This window comes from Oncorhynchus kisutch, unplaced genomic scaffold, assembly GCF_002021735.2.
Source record: "Oncorhynchus kisutch isolate 150728-3 unplaced genomic scaffold, Okis_V2 scaffold924, whole genome shotgun sequence".
Taxonomy (NCBI): Eukaryota; Metazoa; Chordata; class Actinopteri; order Salmoniformes; family Salmonidae; genus Oncorhynchus; species Oncorhynchus kisutch.
In genome coordinates, this window is record NW_022262869.1 from 43,008 (window position 1) to 60,041 (window position 17,034).

A 17,034-nucleotide genomic window follows, 5' to 3' on the forward strand; every position below is an offset into this window, starting at 1 on the left:
CCAACCAATTGCACCACAGAGACTTGTCATATCCACATCATGGAGCACAACAAACTGAGAACTGTCGTCCCTGGGTGGGCTCGAACCACCAACCTTTAGATTAACAGTCTAACGCGCTAACCAATTGCGCCACAGAGACTTGTGGTGTGTTTGATCCTGACTCTTGATTGCTGTCCATTTGTGCTCTCATCCAACTGAACATGGAGTTTACGAAACAACAACACTTTGTTCCAATGGTTGTGTTAACGTGCATCGAAAGTGCAGCAACATTTTCAAGGAAGTAGACCTGTAGTTTTCTAATGTTTGTTAGCTTTTTGAATGGCCTTAAAAGGGCAAAAATGTAGCGCAATGTTCGTCAGCTCAACATTATATTAAAAGGCATCTGGCAGGAGTAAATTCAGCCACAATCACAAATATATTCTGATAAATATATATTTTAAACAACTGCATTTTCACAAATGTAATATATAATCGCCAAGCCCATTCCAAATAATAAGGGGACTGACTCTGGAAGAATGATGAAGTGGCTAGTCACTTTCATGGCGTATAGGCGTACATATACACACAAACACACTGGACCAACATTGTCCTTCTCGCGAGATAATATAAATGCTAAGGTTATTCATGCCAGATTGACATCATTTACGTTGTCATACTAGCCAGATTAATAAGAATAAATTATATGTTCCTTGGAGAACACAGAATGATCAAGCTATTGAGTAACAGAAGATCAGAGACCATTGACAGCCATTTTACCAGTAGGTATATTAACTTGTCATCTTTCATGTACAACAACACACCAATCACATGTGACAACAGGAAACAGAGCAGGTCAAAAGCAAGCTTACTGTAAGGCCAGGAAGGTCTTCCATATCACTAGAAACAGAAAGACAGCATGCCTGGGTGGGCTCAAATCACCAACTTTTAAATAAACAGTCTAACGCGCCAACCAATTGCACCACAGAGACTTGTCATATCCACATCATGGAGCACAACAAACTGAGAACTGTCGTCCCTGGGTGGGCTCGAACCACCAACCTTTAGATTAACAGTCTAACGCGCTAACCAATTGCGCCACAGAGACTTGTGGTGTGTTTGATCCTGACTCTTGATTGCTGTCCATTTGTGCTCTCATCCAACTGAACATGGAGTTTACGAAACAACAACACTTTGTTCCAATGGTTGTGTTAACGTGCATCGAAAGTGCAGCAACATTTTCAAGGAAGTAGACCTGTAGTTTTCTAATGTTTGTTAGCTTTTTGAATGGCCTTAAAAGGGCAAAAATGTAGCGCAATGTTCGTCAGCTCAACATTATATTAAAAGGCATCTGGCAGGAGTAAATTCAGCCACAATCACAAATATATTCTGATAAATATATATTTTAAACAACTGCATTTTCACAAATGTAATATATAATCGCCAAGCCCATTCCAAATAATAAGGGGACTGACTCTGGAAGAATGATGAAGTGGCTAGTCACTTTCATGGCGTATAGGCGTACATATACACACAAACACACTGGACCAACATTGTCCTTCTCGCGAGATAAATATAAATGCTAAGGTTATTCATGCCAGATTGACATCATTTACGTTGTCATACTAGCCAGATTAATAAGAATAAATTATATGTTCCTTGGAGAACACAGAATGATCAAGCTATTGAGTAACAGAAGATCAGAGACCATTGACAGCCATTTTACCAGTAGGTATATTAACTTGTCATCTTTCATGTACAACAACACACCAATCACATGTGACAACAGGAAACAGAGCAGGTCAAAAGCAAGCTTACTGTAAGGCCAGGAAGGTCTTCCATATCACTAGAAACAGAAAGACAGCATGCCTGGGTGGGCTCAAATCACCAACTTTTAAATAAACAGTCTAACACGCCAACCAATTGCACCACAGAGACTTGTCATATCCACATCATGGAGCACAACAAACTGAGAACTGTCGTCCCTGGGTGGGCTCGAACCACCAACCTTTAGATTAACAGTCTAACGCGCTAACCAATTGCGCCACAGAGACTTGTGGTGTGCTTGATCCTGACTCTTGATTGCTGTCCATTTGTGCTCTCATCCAACTGAACATGGAGTTTACGAAACAACAACACTTTGTTCCAATGGTTGTGTTAACGTGCATCGAAAGTGCAGCAACATTTTCAAGGAAGTAGACCCGTAGTTTTCTAATGTTTGTTAGCTTTTTGAATGGCCTTAAAAGGGCAAAAATGTAGCGCAATGTTCGTCAGCTCAACATTATATTAAAAGGCATCTGGCAGGAGTAAATTCAGCCACAATCACAAATATATTCTGATAAATATATATTTTAAACAACTGCATTTTCACAAATGTAATATATAATCGCCAAGCCCATTCCAAATAATAAGGGGACTGACTCTGGAAGAATGATGAAGTGGCTAGTCACTTTCATGGCGTATAGGCGTACATATACACACAAACACACTGGACCAACATTGTCCTTCTCGCGAGATAAATATAAATGCTAAGGTTATTCATGCCAGATTGACATCATTTACGTTGTCATACTAGCCAGATTAATAAGAATAAATTATATGTTCCTTGGAGAACACAGAATGATCAAGCTATTGAGTAACAGAAGATCAGAGACCATTGACAGCCATTTTACCAGTAGGTATATTAACTTGTCATCTTTCATGTACAACAACACACCAATCACATGTGACAACAGGAAACAGAGCAGGTCAAAAGCAAGCTTACTGTAAGGCCAGGAAGGTCTTCCATATCACTAGAAACAGAAAGACAGCATGCCTGGGTGGGCTCAAATCACCAACTTTTAAATAAACAGTCTAACGCGCCAACCAATTGCACCACAGAGACTTGTCATATCCACATCATGGAGCACAACAAACTGAGAACTGTCGTCCCTGGGTGGGCTCGAACCACCAACCTTTAGATTAACAGTCTAACACGCTAACCAATTGCGCCACAGAGACTTGTGGTGTGCTTGATCCTGACTCTTGATTGCTGTCCATTTGTGCTCTCATCCAACTGAACATGGAGTTTACGAAACAACAACACTTTGTTCCAATGGTTGTGTTAACGTGCATCGAAAGTGCAGCAACATTTTCAAGGAAGTAGACCCGTAGTTTTCTAATGTTTGTTAGCTTTTTGAATGGCCTTAAAAGGGCAAAAATGTAGCGCAATGTTCGTCAGCTCAACATTATATTAAAAGGCATCTGGCAGGAGTAAATTCAGCCACAATCACAAATATATTCTGATAAATATATATTTTAAACAACTGCATTTTCACAAATGTAATATATAATCGCCAAGCCCATTCCAAATAATAAGGGGACTGACTCTGGAAGAATGATGAAGTGGCTAGTCACTTTCATGGCGTATAGGCGTACATATACACACAAACACACTGGACCAACATTGTCCTTCTCGCGAGATAAATATAAATGCTAAGGTTATTCATGCCAGATTGACATCATTTACGTTGTCATACTAGCCAGATTAATAAGAATAAATTATATGTTCCTTGGAGAACACAGAATGATCAAGCTATTGAGTAACAGAAGATCAGAGACCATTGACAGCCATTTTACCAGTAGGTATATTAACTTGTCATCTTTCATGTACAACAACACACCAATCACATGTGACAACAGGAAACAGAGCAGGTCAAAAGCAAGCTTACTGTAAGGCCAGGAAGGTCTTCCATATCACTAGAAACAGAAAGACAGCATGCCTGGGTGGGCTCAAATCACCAACTTTTAAATAAACAGTCTAACACGCCAACCAATTGCACCACAGAGACTTGTCATATCCACATCATGGAGCACAACAAACTGAGAACTGTCGTCCCTGGGTGGGCTCGAACCACCAACCTTTAGATTAACAGTCTAACGCGCTAACCAATTGCACCACAGAGACTTGTGGTGTGTTTGATCCTGACTCTGGATTGCTGTCCATTTGTGCTCTCATCCAACTGAACATGGAGTTTACGAAACAACAACACTTTGTTCCAATGGTTGTGTTAACGTGCATCGAAAGTGCAGCAACATTTTCAAGGAAGTAGACCTGTAGTTTTCTAATGTTTGTTAGCTTTTTGAATGGCCTTAAAAGGGCAAAAATGTAGCGCAATGTTCGTCAGCTCAACATTATATTAAAAGGCATCTGGCAGGAGTAAATTCAGCCACAATCACAAATATATTCTGATAAATATATATTTTAAACAACTGCATTTTCACAAATGTAATATATAATCGCCAAGCCCATTCCAAATAATAAGGGGACTGACTCTGGAAGAATGATGAAGTGGCTAGTCACTTTCATGGCGTATAGGCGTACATATACACACAAACACACTGGACCAACATTGTCCTTCTCGCGAGATAAATATAAATGCTAAGGTTATTCATGCCAGATTGACATCATTTACGTTGTCATACTAGCCAGATTAATAAGAATAAATTATATGTTCCTTGGAGAACACAGAATGATCAAGCTATTGAGTAACAGAAGATCAGAGACCATTGACAGCCATTTTACCAGTAGGTATATTAACTTGTCATCTTTCATGTACAACAACACACCAATCACATGTGACAACAGGAAACAGAGCAGGTCAAAAGCAAGCTTACTGTAAGGCCAGGAAGGTCTTCCATATCACTAGAAACAGAAAGACAGCATGCCTGGGTGGGCTCAAATCACCAACTTTTAAATAACAGTCTAACAGCGCCAACCAATTGCACCACAGAGACTTGTCATATCCACATCATGGAGCACAACAAACTGAGAACTGTCGTCCCTGGGTGGGCTCGAACCACCAACCTTTAGATTAACAGTCTAACGCGCTAACCAATTGCGCCACAGAGACTTGTGGTGTGTTTGATCCTGACTCTTGATTGCTGTCCATTTGTGCTCTCATCCAACTGAACATGGAGTTTACGAAACAACAACACTTTGTTCCAATGGTTGTGTTAACGTGCATCGAAAGTGCAGCAACATTTTCAAGGAAGTAGACCTGTAGTTTTCTAATGTTTGTTAGCTTTTTGAATGGCCTTAAAAGGGCAAAAATGTAGCGCAATGTTCGTCAGCTCAACATTATATTAAAAGGCATCTGGCAGGAGTAAATTCAGCCACAATCACAAATATATTCTGATAAATATATATTTTAAACAACTGCATTTTCACAAATGTAATATATAATCGCCAAGCCCATTCCAAATAATAAGGGGACTGACTCTGGAAGAATGATGAAGTGGCTAGTCACTTTCATGGCGTATAGGCGTACATATACACACAAACACACTGGACCAACATTGTCCTTCTCGCGAGATGAATATAAATGCTAAGGTTATTCATGCCAGATTGACATGATTTACGTTGTCATACTAGCCAGATTAATAAGAATAAATGATATGTTCCTTGGAGAACACAGAATGATCAAGCTATTGAGTAACAGAAGATCAGAGACCATTGACAGCCATTTTACCAGTAGGTATATTAACTTGTCATCTTTCATGTACAACAACACACCAATCACATGTGACAACAGGAAACACAGCAGGTCAAAAGCAAGCTTACTGTAAGGCCAGGAAGGTCTTCCATATCACTAGAAACAGAAAGACAGCATGCCTGGGTGGGCTCAAATCACCAACTTTTAAATTAACAGTCTAACGCGCCAACCAATTGCACCACAGAGACTTGTGGTGTGTTTGATCCTGACTCTTGATCGCTGTCCATTTGTGCTCTCATCCAACTGAACATGGAGTTTACGAAACAACAACACTTTGTTCCAATGGTTGTGTTAACGTGCATCGAAAGTGCAGCAACATTTTCAAGGAAGTAGACCTGTAGTTTTCTAATGTTTGTTAGCTTTTTGAATGGCCTTAAAAGGGCAAAAATGTAGCGCAATGTTCGTCAGCTCAACATTATATTAAAAGGCATCTGGCAGGAGTAAATTCAGCCACAATCACAAATATATTCTGATAAATATATATTTTAAACAACTGCATTTTCACAAATGTAATATATAATCGCCAAGCCCATTCCAAATAATAAGGGGACTGACTCTGGAAGAATGATGAAGTGGCTAGTCACTTTCATGGCGTATAGGCGTACATATACACACAAACACTCTGGACCAACATTGTCCTTCTCGCGAGATAAATATAAATGCTAAGGTTATTCATGCCAGATTGACATCATTTACGTTGTCATACTAGCCAGATTAATAAGAATAAATTATATGTTCCTTGGAGAACACAGAATGATCAAGCTATTGAGTAACAGAAGATCAGAGACCATTGACAGCCATTTTACCAGTAGGTATATTAACTTGTCATCTTTCATGTACAACAACACACCAATCACATGTGACAACAGGAAACAGAGCAGGTCAAAAGCAAGCTTACTGTAAGGCCAGGAAGGTCTTCCATATCACTAGAAACAGAAAGACAGCATGCCTGGGTGGGCTCAAATCACCAACTTTTAAATAAACAGTCTAACGCGCCAACCAATTGCACCACAGAGACTTGTCATATCCACATCATGGAGCACAACAAACTGAGAACTGTCGTCCCTGGGTGGGCTCGAACCACCAACCTTTAGATTAACAGTCTAACGCGCTAACCAATTACGCCACAGAGACTTGTGGTGTGTTGATCCTAACTCTGGATTGCTGTCCATTTGTGCTCTCATCCAACTGAACATGGAGTTTACGAAACAACAACACTTTGTTCCAATGGTTGTGTTAACGTGCATCGAAAGTGCAGCAACATTTTCAAGGAAGTAGACCTGTAGTTTTCTAATGTTTGTTAGCTTTTTGAATGGCCTTAAAAGGGCAAAAATGTAGCGCAATGTTCGTCAGCTCAACATTATATTAAAAGGCATCTGGCAGGAGTAAATTCAGCCACAATCACAAATATATTCTGATAAATATATATTTTAAACAACTGCATTTTCACAAATGTAATATATAATCGCCAAGCCCATTCCAAATAATAAGGGGACTGACTCTGGAAGAATGATGAAGTGGCTAGTCACTTTCATGGCGTATAGGCGTACATATACACACAAACACACTGGACCAACATTGTCCTTCTCGCGAGATAAATATAAATGCTAAGGTTATTCATGCCAGATTGACATCATTTACGTTGTCATACTAGCCAGATTAATAAGAATAAATTATATGTTCCTTGGAGAACACAGAATGATCAAGCTATTGAGTAACAGAAGATCAGAGACCATTGACAGCCATTTTACCAGTAGGTATATTAACTTGTCATCTTTCATGTACAACAACACACCAATCACATGTGACAACAGGAAACAGAGCAGGTCAAAAGCAAGCTTACTGTAAGGCCAGGAAGGTCTTCCATATCACTAGAAACAGAAAGACAGCATGCCTGGGTGGGCTCAAATCACCAACTTTTAAGTAAACAGTCTAACACGCCAACCAATTGCACCACAGAGACTTGTCATATCCACATCATGGAGCACAACAAACTGAGAACTGTCGTCCCTGGGTGGGCTCGAACCACCAACCTTTAGATTAACAGTCTAACGCGCTAACCAATTGCACCACAGAGACTTGTGGTGTGTTTGATCCTAACTCTGGATTGCTGTCCATTTGTGCTCTCATCCAACTGAACATGGAGTTTACGAAACAACAACACTTTGTTCCAATGGTTGTGTTAACGTGCATCGAAAGTGCAGCAACATTTTCAAGGAAGTAGACCTGTAGTTTTCTAATGTTTGTTAGCTTTTTGAATGGCCTTAAAAGGGCAAAAATGTAGCGCAATGTTCGTCAGCTCAACATTATATTAAAAGGCATCTGGCAGGAGTAAATTCAGCCACAATCACAAATATATTCTGATAAATATATATTTTAAACAACTGCATTTTCACAAATGTAATATATAATCGCCAAGCCCATTCCAAATAATAAGGGGAGTGACTCTGGAAGAATGATGAAGTGGCTAGTCACTTTCATGGCGTATAGGCGTACATATACACACAAACACACTGGACCAACATTGTCCTTCTCGCGAGATAAATATAAATGCTAAGGTTATTCATGCCAGATTGACATCATTTACGTTGTCATACTAGCCAGATTAATAAGAATAAATTATATGTTCCTTGGAGAACACAGAATGATCAAGCTATTGAGTAACAGAAGATCAGAGACCATTGACAGCCATTTTACCAGTAGGTATATTAACTTGTCATCTTTCATGTACAACAACACACCAATCACATGTGACAACAGGAAACAGAGCAGGTCAAAAGCAAGCTTACTGTAAGGCCAGGAAGGTCTTCCATATCACTAGAAACAGAAAGACAGCATGCCTGGGTGGGCTCAAATCACCAACTTTTAAATAAACAGTCTAACACGCCAACCAATTGCACCACAGAGACTTGTCATATCCACATCATGGAGCACAACAAACTGAGAACTGTCGTCCCTGGGTGGGCTCGAACCACCAACCTTTAGATTAACAGTCTAACGCGCTAACCAATTGCGCCACAGAGACTTGTGGTGTGTTAGATCCTAACTCTGGATTGCTGTCCATTTGTGCTCTCATCCAACTGAACATGGAGTTTACGAAACAACAACACTTTGTTCCAATGGTTGTGTTAACGTGCATCGAAAGTGCAGCAACATTTTCAAGGAAGTAGACCTGTAGTTTTCTAATGTTTGTTAGCTTTTTGAATGGCCTTAAAAGGGCAAAAATGTAGCGCAATGTTCGTCAGCTCAACATTATATTAAAAGGCATCTGGCAGGAGTAAATTCAGCCACAATCACAAATATATTCTGATAAATATATATTTTAAACAACTGCATTTTCACAAATGTAATATATAATCGCCAAGCCCATTCCAAATAATAAGGGGACTGACTCTGGAAGAATGATGAAGTGGCTAGTCACTTTCATGGCGTATAGGCGTACATATACACACAAACACACTGGACCAACATTGTCCTTCTCGCGAGATAAATATAAATGCTAAGGTTATTCATGCCAGATTGACATCATTTACGTTGTCATACTAGCCAGATTAATAAGAATAAATTATATGTTCCTTGGAGAACACAGAATGATCAAGCTATTGAGTAACAGAAGATCAGAGACCATTGACAGCCATTTTACCAGTAGGTATATTAACTTGTCATCTTTCATGTTCAACAACACACCAATCACATGTGACAACAGGAAACACAGCAGGTCAAAAGCAAGCTTACTGTAAGGCCAGGAAGGTCTTCCATATCACTAGAAACAGAAAGACAGCATGCCTGGGTGGGCTCAAATCACCAACTTTGAAATAAACAGTCTAACGCGGCAACCAATTGCACCAAAGAGACTTGTCATATCCACATCATGGAGCACAACAAACTGAGAACTGTCGTCCCTGGGTGGGCTCGAACCACCAACCTTTAGATTAACAGTCTAACGCGCTAACCAATTACGCCACAGAGACTTGTGGTGTGTTTGATCCTAACTCTGGATTGCTGTCCATTTGTGCTCTCATCCAACTGAACATGGAGTTTACGAAACAACAACACTTTGTTCCAATGGTTGTGTTAACGTGCATCGAAAGTGCAGCAACATTTTCAAGGAAGTAGACCTGTAGTTTTCTAATGTTTGTTAGCTTTTTGAATGGCCTTAAAAGGGCAAAAATGTAGCGCAATGTTCGTCAGCTCAACATTATATTAAAAGGCATCTGGCAGGAGTAAATTCAGCCACAATCACAAATATATTCTGATAAATATATATTTTAAACAACTGCATTTTCACAAATGTAATATATAATCGCCAAGCCCATTCCAAATAATAAGGGGACTGACTCTGGAAGAATGATGAAGTGGCTAGTCACTTTCATGGCGTATAGGCGTACATATTCACACAAACACACTGGACCAACATTGTCCTTCTCGCGAGATGAATATAAATGCTAAGGTTATTCATGCCAGATTGACATGATTTACGTTGTCATACTAGCCAGATTAATAAGAATAAATGATATGTTCCTTGGAGAACACAGAATGATCAAGCTATTGAGTAACAGAAGATCAGAGACCATTGACAGCCATTTTACCAGTAGGTATATTAACTTGTCATCTTTCATGTACAACAACACACCAATCACATGTGACAACAGGAAACAGAGCAGGTCAAAAGCAAGCTTACTGTAAGGCCAGGAAGGTCTTCCATATCACTAGAAACAGAAAGACAGCATGCCTGGGTGGGCTCAAATCCCCAACTTTTAAATAAACAGTCTAAAGCGCCAACCAATTGCGCCACAGAGACTTGTGGTGTGTTTGATCCTGACTCTTGATCGCTGTCCATTTGTGCTCTCATCCAACTGAACATGGAGTTTACGAAACAACAACACTTTGTTCCAATGGTTGTGTTAACGTGCATCGAAAGTGCAGCAACATTTTCAAGGAAGTAGACCTGTAGTTTTCTAATGTTTGTTAGCTTTTTGAATGGCCTTAAAAGGGCAAAAATGTAGCGCAATGTTCGTCAGCTCAACATTATATTAAAAGGCATCTGGCAGGAGTAAATTCAGCCACAATCACAAATATATTCTGATAAATATATATTTTAAACAACTGCATTTTCACAAATGTAATATATAATCGCCAAGCCCATTCCAAATAATAAGGGGACTGACTCTGGAAGAATGATGAAGTGGCTAGTCACTTTCATGGCGTATAGGCGTACATATACACACAAACACACTGGACCAACATTGTCCTTCTCGCGAGATAAATATAAATGCTAAGGTTATTCATGCCAGATTGACATCATTTACGTTGTCATACTAGCCAGATTAATAAGAATAAATTATATGTTCCTTGGAGAACACAGAATGATCAAGCTATTGAGTAACAGAAGATCAGAGACCATTGACAGCCATTTTACCAGTAGGTATATTAACTTGTCATCTTTCATGTACAACAACACACCAATCACATGTGACAACAGGAAACAGAGCAGGTCAAAAGCAAGCTTACTGTAAGGCCAGGAAGGTCTTCCATATCACTAGAAACAGAAAGACAGCATGCCTGGGTGGGCTCAAATCACCAACTTTTAAGTAAACAGTCTAACACGCCAACCAATTGCACCACAGAGACTTGTCATATCCACATCATGGAGCACAACAAACTGAGAACTGTCGTCCCTGGGTGGGCTCGAACCACCAACCTTTAGATTAACAGTCTAACGCGCTAACCAATTGCACCACAGAGACTTGTGGTGTGTTTGATCCTAACTCTGGATTGCTGTCCATTTGTGCTCTCATCCAACTGAACATGGAGTTTACGAAACAACAACACTTTGTTCCAATGGTTGTGTTAACGTGCATCGAAAGTGCAGCAACATTTTCAAGGAAGTAGACCTGTAGTTTTCTAATGTTTGTTAGCTTTTTGAATGGCCTTAAAAGGGCAAAAATGTAGCGCAATGTTCGTCAGCTCAACATTATATTAAAAGGCATCTGGCAGGAGTAAATTCAGCCACAATCACAAATATATTCTGATAAATATATATTTTAAACAACTGCATTTTCACAAATGTAATATATAATCGCCAAGCCCATTCCAAATAATAAGGGGACTGACTCTGGAAGAATGATGAAGTGGCTAGTCACTTTCATGGCGTATAGGCGTACATATACACACAAACACACTGGACCAACATTGTCCTTCTCGCGAGATAAATATAAATGCTAAGGTTATTCATGCCAGATTGACATCATTTACGTTGTCATACTAGCCAGATTAATAAGAATAAATTATATGTTCCTTGGAGAACACAGAATGATCAAGCTATTGAGTAACAGAAGATCAGAGACCATTGACAGCCATTTTACCAGTAGGTATATTAACTTGTCATCTTTCATGTACAACAACACACCAATCACATGTGACAACAGGAAACAGAGCAGGTCAAAAGCAAGCTTACTGTAAGGCCAGGAAGGTCTTCCATATCACTAGAAACAGAAAGACAGCATGCCTGGGTGGGCTCAAATCACCAACTTTTAAATAAACAGTCTAACACGCCAACCAATTGCACCACAGAGACTTCTCATATCCACATCATGGAGCACAACAAACTGAGAACTGTCGTCCCTGGGTGGGCTCGAACCACCAACCTTTAGATTAACAGTCTAACGCGCTAACCAATTGCGCCACAGAGACTTGTGGTGTGTTAGATCCTAACTCTGGATTGCTGTCCATTTGTGCTCTCATCCAACTGAACATGGAGTTTACGAAACAACAACACTTTGTTCCAATGGTTGTGTTAACGTGCATCGAAAGTGCAGCAACATTTTCAAGGAAGTAGACCTGTAGTTTTCTAATGTTTGTTAGCTTTTTGAATGGCCTTAAAAGGGCAAAAATGTAGCGCAATGTTCGTCAGCTCAACATTATATTAAAAGGCATCTGGCAGGAGTAAATTCAGCCACAATCACAAATATATTCTGATAAATATATATTTTAAACAACTGCATTTTCACAAATGTAATATATAATCGCCAAGCCCATTCCAAATAATAAGGGGAGTGACTCTGGAAGAATGATGAAGTGGCTAGTCACTTTCATGGCGTATAGGCGTACATATACACACAAACACACTGGACCAACATTGTCCTTCTCGCGAGATAAATATAAATGCTAAGGTTATTCATGCCAGATTGACATCATTTACGTTGTCATACTAGCCAGATTAATAAGAATAAATTATATGTTCCTTGGAGAACACAGAATGATCAAGCTATTGAGTAACAGAAGATCAGAGACCATTGACAGCCATTTTACCAGTAGGTATATTAACTTGTCATCTTTCATGTACAACAACACACCAATCACATGTGACAACAGGAAACAGAGCAGGTCAAAAGCAAGCTTACTGTAAGGCCAGGAAGGTCTTCCATATCACTAGAAACAGAAAGACAGCATGCCTGGGTGGGCTCAAATCACCAACTTTTAAATAAACAGTCTAACACGCCAACCAATTGCACCACAGAGACTTCTCATATCCACATCATGGAGCACAACAAACTGAGAACTGTCGTCCCTGGGTGGGCTCGAACCACCAACCTTTAGATTAACAGTCTAACGCGCTAACCAATTGCGCCACAGAGACTTGTGGTGTGTTAGATCCTAACTCTGGATTGCTGTCCATTTGTGCTCTCATCCAACTGAACATGGAGTTTACGAAACAACAACACTTTGTTCCAATGGTTGTGTTAACGTGCATCGAAAGTGCAGCAACATTTTCAAGGAAGTAGACCTGTAGTTTTCTAATGTTTGTTAGCTTTTTGAATGGCCTTAAAAGGGCAAAAATGTAGCGCAGTGTTCGTCAGCTCAACATTATATTAAAAGGCATCTGGCAGGAGTAAATTCAGCCACAATCACAAATATATTCTGATAAATATATATTTTAAACAACTGCATTTTCACAAATGTAATATATAATCGCCAAGCCCATTCCAAATAATAAGGGGACTGACTCTGGAAGAATGATGAAGTGGCTAGTCACTTTCATGGCGTATAGGCGTACATATACACACAAACACACTGGACCAACATTGTCCTTCTCGCGAGATAAATATAAATGCTAAGGTTATTCATGCCAGATTGACATGATTTACGTTGTCATACTAGCCAGATTAATAAGAATAAATTATATGTTCCTTGGAGAACACAGAATGATCAAGCTATTGAGTAACAGAAGACCAGAGACCATTGACAGCCATTTTACCAGTAGGTATATTAACTTGTCATCTTTCATGTACAACAACACACCAATCACATGTGACAACAGGAAACAGAGCAGGTCAAAAGCAAGCTTACTGTAAGGCCAGGAAGGTCTTCCATATCACTAGAAACAGAAAGACAGCATGCCTGGGTGGGCTCAAATCCCCAACTTTTAAATAAACAGTCTAAATAAAGCGCCAACCAATTGCGCCACAGAGACTTGTGGTGTGTTTGATCCTGACTCTTGATCGCTGTCCATTTGTGCTCTCATCCAACTGAACATGGAGTTTACGAAACAACAACACTTTGTTCCAATGGTTGTGTTAACGTGCATCGAAAGTGCAGCAACATTTTCAAGGAAGTAGACCTGTAGTTTTCTAATGTTTGTTAGCTTTTTGAATGGCCTTAAAAGGGCAAAAATGTAGCGCAATGTTCGTCAGCTCAACATTATATTAAAAGGCATCTGGCAGGAGTAAATTCAGCCACAATCACAAATATATTCTGATAAATATATATTTTAAACAACTGCATTTTCACAAATGTAATATATAATCGCCAAGCCCATTCCAAATAATAAGGGGACTGACTCTGGAAGAATGATGAAGTGGCTAGTCACTTTCATGGCGTATAGGCGTACATATTCACACAAACACACTGGACCAACATTGTCCTTCTCGCGAGATGAATATAAATGCTAAGGTTATTCATGCCAGATTGACATCATTTACGTTGTCATACTAGCCAGATTAATAAGAATAAATTATATGTTCCTTGGAGAACACAGAATGATCAAGCTATTGAGTAACAGAAGATCAGAGACCATTGACAGCCATTTTACCAGTAGGTATATTAACTTGTCATCTTTCATGTACAACAACACACCAATCACATGTGACAACAGGAAACAGAGCAGGTCAAAAGCAAGCTTACTGTAAGGCCAGGAAGGTCTTCCATATCACTAGAAACAGAAAGACAGCATGCCTGGGTGGGCTCAAATCACCAACTTTTAAATAAACAGTCTAACACGCCAACCAATTGCACCACAGAGACTTCTCATATCCACATCATGGAGCACAACAAACAGAGAACTGTCGTCCCTGGGTGGGCTCGAACCACCAACCTTTAGATTAACAGTCTAACGCGCTAACCAATTGCGCCACAGAGACTTGTGGTGTGTTAGATCCTAACTCTGGATTGCTGTCCATTTGTGCTCTCATCCAACTGAACATGGAGTTTACGAAACAACAACACTTTGTTCCAATGGTTGTGTTAACGTGCATCGAAAGTGCAGCAACATTTTCAAGGAAGTAGACCTGTAGTTTTCTAATGTTTGTTAGCTTTTTGAATGGCCTTAAAAGGGCAAAAATGTAGCGCAGTGTTCGTCAGCTCAACATTATATTAAAAGGCATCTGGCAGGAGTAAATTCAGCCACAATCACAAATATATTCTGATAAATATATATTTTAAACAACTGCATTTTCACAAATGTAATATATAATCGCCAAGCCCATTCCAAATAATAAGGGGACTGACTCTGGAAGAATGATGAAGTGGCTAGTCACTTTCATGGCGGATAGGCGTACATATACACACAAACACACTGGACCAACATTGTCCTTCTCGCGAGATAAATATAAATGCTAAGGTTATTCATGCCAGATTGACATGATTTACGTTGTCATACTAGCCAGATTAATAAGAATAAATTATATGTTCCTTGGAGAACACAGAATGATCAAGCTATTGAGTAACATAAGACCAGAGACCATTGACAGCCATTTTACCAGTAGGTATATTAACTTGTCATCTTTCATGTACAACAACACACCAATCACATGTGACAACAGGAAACAGAGCAGGTCAAAAGCAAGCTTACTGTAAGGCCAGGAAGGTCTTCCATATCACTAGAAACAGAAAGACAGCATGCCTGGGTGGGCTCAAATCCCCAACTTTTAAATAAACAGTCTAAAGCGCCAACCAATTGCGCCACAGAGACTTGTGGTGTGTTTGATCCTGACTCTTGATCGCTGTCCATTTGTGCTCTCATCCAACTGAACATGGAGTTTACGAAACAACAACACTTTGTTCCAATGGTTGTGTTAACGTGCATCGAAAGTGCAGCAACATTTTCAAGGAAGTAGACCTGTAGTTTTCTAATGTTTGTTAGCTTTTTGAATGGCCTTAAAAGGGCAAAAATGTAGCGCAATGTTCGTCAGCTCAACATTATATTAAAAGGCATCTGGCAGGAGTAAATTCAGCCACAATCACAAATATATTCTGATAAATATATATTTTAAACAACTGCATTTTCACAAATGTAATATATAATCGCCAAGCCCATTCCAAATAATAAGGGGACTGACTCTGGAAGAATGATGAAGTGGCTAGTCACTTTCATGGCGTATAGGCGTACATATTCACACAAACACACTGGACCAACATTGTCCTTCTCGCGAGATGAATATAAATGCTAAGGTTATTCATGCCAGATTGACATCATTTACGTTGTCATACTAGCCAGATTAATAAGAATAAATTATATGTTCCTTGGAGAACACAGAATGATCAAGCTATTGAGTAACAGAAGACCAGAGACCATTGACAGCCATTTTACCAGTAGGTATATTAACTTGTCATCTTTCATGTACAACAACACACCAATCACATGTGACAACAGGAAACAGAGCAGGTCAAAAGCAAGCTTACTGTAAGGCCAGGAAGGTCTTCCATATCACTAGAAACAGAAAGACAGCATGCCTGGGTGGGCTCAAATCACCAACTTTTAAATTAACAGTCTAACACGCCAACCAATTGCACCACAAAGACTTGTCATATCCACATCATGGAGAACAACAAACTGAGAACTGTCGTCCCTGGGTGGGCTCGAACCACCAACCTTTAGATTAACAGTCTAACGCGCTAACCAATTGCACCACAGAGACTTGTGGTGTGTTTGATCCTGACTCTTGATCTCTGTCCATTTGTGCTCTCATCCAACTGAACATGGAGTTTACGAAACAACAACACTTTGTTCCAATGGTTGTGTTAACGTGCATCGAAAGTGCAGCAACATTTTCAAGGAAGTAGACCTGTAGTTTTCTAATGTTTGTTAGCTTTTTGAATGGCCTTAAAAGGGCAAAAATGTAGCGCAATGTTCGTCAGCTCAACATTATATTAAAAGGCATCTGGCAGGAGTAAATTCAGCCACAATCACAAATATATTCTGATAAATATATATTTTAAACAACTGCATTTTCACAAATGTAATATA

The 17,034-nt window shown here is 39.5% G+C and overlaps 15 non-coding genes across 15 annotated transcripts; all 15 read right to left on the reverse strand.

Annotated features, from left to right (window-relative positions):
* Window positions 1-65: 65 nt before the first annotated feature.
* On the reverse strand, window positions 66-139 carry trnan-guu (transfer RNA asparagine (anticodon GUU)). Its single transcript has one exon. It is a non-coding gene; the product is annotated as a tRNA-Asn (tRNA).
* An 871-nt stretch (window positions 140-1,010) lies between these two features.
* trnan-guu (transfer RNA asparagine (anticodon GUU)) lies at window positions 1,011-1,084 on the reverse strand. The gene has a single exon. It is a non-coding gene; the product is annotated as a tRNA-Asn (tRNA).
* An 872-nt stretch (window positions 1,085-1,956) lies between these two features.
* On the reverse strand, window positions 1,957-2,030 carry trnan-guu (transfer RNA asparagine (anticodon GUU)). Its single transcript has one exon. It is a non-coding gene; the product is annotated as a tRNA-Asn (tRNA).
* Window positions 2,031-2,902: 872 nt separating this feature from the next.
* trnan-guu (transfer RNA asparagine (anticodon GUU)) lies at window positions 2,903-2,976 on the reverse strand. Its single transcript has one exon. It is a non-coding gene; the product is annotated as a tRNA-Asn (tRNA).
* Window positions 2,977-3,848: 872 nt separating this feature from the next.
* trnan-guu (transfer RNA asparagine (anticodon GUU)) lies at window positions 3,849-3,922 on the reverse strand. The gene has a single exon. It is a non-coding gene; the product is annotated as a tRNA-Asn (tRNA).
* Window positions 3,923-4,794: 872 nt separating this feature from the next.
* Window positions 4,795-4,868, reverse strand: trnan-guu (transfer RNA asparagine (anticodon GUU)). The gene has a single exon. It is a non-coding gene; the product is annotated as a tRNA-Asn (tRNA).
* Window positions 4,869-6,570: 1,702 nt separating this feature from the next.
* On the reverse strand, window positions 6,571-6,644 carry trnan-guu (transfer RNA asparagine (anticodon GUU)). Its single transcript has one exon. It is a non-coding gene; the product is annotated as a tRNA-Asn (tRNA).
* Window positions 6,645-7,515: 871 nt separating this feature from the next.
* Window positions 7,516-7,589, reverse strand: trnan-guu (transfer RNA asparagine (anticodon GUU)). Its single transcript has one exon. It is a non-coding gene; the product is annotated as a tRNA-Asn (tRNA).
* An 872-nt stretch (window positions 7,590-8,461) lies between these two features.
* Window positions 8,462-8,535, reverse strand: trnan-guu (transfer RNA asparagine (anticodon GUU)). The gene has a single exon. It is a non-coding gene; the product is annotated as a tRNA-Asn (tRNA).
* An 872-nt stretch (window positions 8,536-9,407) lies between these two features.
* Window positions 9,408-9,481, reverse strand: trnan-guu (transfer RNA asparagine (anticodon GUU)). The gene has a single exon. It is a non-coding gene; the product is annotated as a tRNA-Asn (tRNA).
* A 1,702-nt stretch (window positions 9,482-11,183) lies between these two features.
* On the reverse strand, window positions 11,184-11,257 carry trnan-guu (transfer RNA asparagine (anticodon GUU)). Its single transcript has one exon. It is a non-coding gene; the product is annotated as a tRNA-Asn (tRNA).
* An 872-nt stretch (window positions 11,258-12,129) lies between these two features.
* Window positions 12,130-12,203, reverse strand: trnan-guu (transfer RNA asparagine (anticodon GUU)). Its single transcript has one exon. It is a non-coding gene; the product is annotated as a tRNA-Asn (tRNA).
* Window positions 12,204-13,075: 872 nt separating this feature from the next.
* trnan-guu (transfer RNA asparagine (anticodon GUU)) lies at window positions 13,076-13,149 on the reverse strand. Its single transcript has one exon. It is a non-coding gene; the product is annotated as a tRNA-Asn (tRNA).
* A 1,706-nt stretch (window positions 13,150-14,855) lies between these two features.
* Window positions 14,856-14,929, reverse strand: trnan-guu (transfer RNA asparagine (anticodon GUU)). Its single transcript has one exon. It is a non-coding gene; the product is annotated as a tRNA-Asn (tRNA).
* Window positions 14,930-16,631: 1,702 nt separating this feature from the next.
* Window positions 16,632-16,705, reverse strand: trnan-guu (transfer RNA asparagine (anticodon GUU)). The gene has a single exon. It is a non-coding gene; the product is annotated as a tRNA-Asn (tRNA).
* Window positions 16,706-17,034: the final 329 nt, after the last annotated feature.